The sequence below is a fragment of the Miniopterus schreibersii genome (assembly GCF_964146895.1).
Source record: "Miniopterus schreibersii genome assembly, chromosome: 10".
Lineage (NCBI taxonomy): Eukaryota > Metazoa > Chordata > Mammalia > Chiroptera > Miniopteridae > Miniopterus > Miniopterus schreibersii.
Genome location: NC_138110.1, coordinates 27,812,298 through 27,813,679, shown reverse-complemented (window position 1 = coordinate 27,813,679; position 1,382 = coordinate 27,812,298). Strand labels below are relative to the sequence as shown.

Sequence of the window (1,382 nt, the reverse complement as noted above, 5' to 3'; positions counted from 1 at the left end):
AAGTCCCTGAAAGATGACTGACAACAATTAGGGAAGCTGAACACTCAGAAAGGAATCTGGGGGCAACAGGTTCCAGGTGGGAGAAGGCGGTTTGAGGTGCGGCAGGAGCCTGGGCCCTGCAGCCGCTGCCAGAGGGCAGCCAGGAATGCACCAGACAGCTGGGCCCAACCCGCAGATGTGACTCCCCACACTGGCCCCCGGTGCTCCAAGTATGGCCAACACCATCTTCAGCAACAAGAGCCATCAGTGGGTTTGTCCCAATGACTGGCAGCTTGCGCTGCGAGCCAAGCTGCAGACAGGCTGGTCTGTGCACACCTACCAGACAGAGAAGCAGAGAAAGAGCAGTGCCTCAGCCTGGCTGAGGTGGAGGCCATCCTGCAGGTCATCCAGAGGGACAAGTGGCTGGGTGACCTGGAGCAGCAGAGGTTCGGGCAGCTGGTGGAGTGGCTGGACACCATGAGGCACACGTGATGGGGAACGGCCTTTCCCGGTGTCTGCTCTGTGGAGAGGTGCTGGGCTACCTGGGCTGCTCGTGGGTGTTATACAAAGACTGCAGGAAGAAAGTCTGCACCAAGTGGGGGACCGAGGCCTGCCCTGGCCAGAAGCAGCCCCTGGCTGTGTAAGACCTGCAGAGAGCAGAGAGAGGTCTGGAAGAGGTCCAGGGCCTGGTTCTACAAAGGGTTCCCCAAATACACCCTGCCCTTGAAGATCCCCCATGGCCCTGCTGATAACCCCTACTTGTGACCTTTGCCTGTAGGCCAACTGAGCAAGAGCCCAGAAACAGTGAGACCAGTCTAGTCTACATGTGGGCCCGTGGGAGAGTGGTTTCCAGTGATAGTGACAGCAACTCGGATCTCAGCTCCTCCAGCCTGGAGGACAGATTCCCACCCACTGGGGTCAGAGACCTAAAAGGTGACAAAGCCTGGAGAGAATCAGGTGGCATCATGGAGTCCCCCAAGATGGACCTCACCCACCTACCCAGCCACCTGTCAGGGAGCCAGAGCAGCCTGGCCAGGGAGGCCTGGACAGATTTCGCAGACCCACAGAGGGGCACCCCACCCTGGCCAGACCCAAAGGGCCCCAGCAAAAGGCACACCTAGGCGAGTCCCTGATGTTGACGTGGCCCCGATGAGCCCCTCTGCCTGCCTTGGGCAAGGGCCTGTCTGATGCATGGAGCAGGCTTTCCAGTCGGAAGAGATTGAAAGAGAGAGAGCAGCCAGACCTTTCCTGGCTCCTTTCTGACCAGTCCTGGTGGCCTCACATCCCACCCAGTTGGATGTGACTGCCGACTCAACAAACCAGTGTTTGGGGGCCTGAGTCTGCTACCCCCCACTCAGTGCCTTTCTGCACCCCTTCTCGCCTGGGAGCCCTCCTCACACACC

The 1,382-nt window shown here is 59.6% G+C and overlaps 1 pseudogene across 1 annotated transcript; it reads left to right on the top strand.

Annotated features, from left to right (window-relative positions):
- Positions 1–211: 211 nt before the first annotated feature.
- On the top strand, positions 212–1,100 carry LOC308562365 (rab effector Noc2 pseudogene; annotated as a pseudogene). Its single transcript has one exon. The product of its transcript is annotated as a rab effector Noc2 pseudogene (transcript).
- The last annotated feature ends 282 nt before the right edge of the window (positions 1,101–1,382 follow it).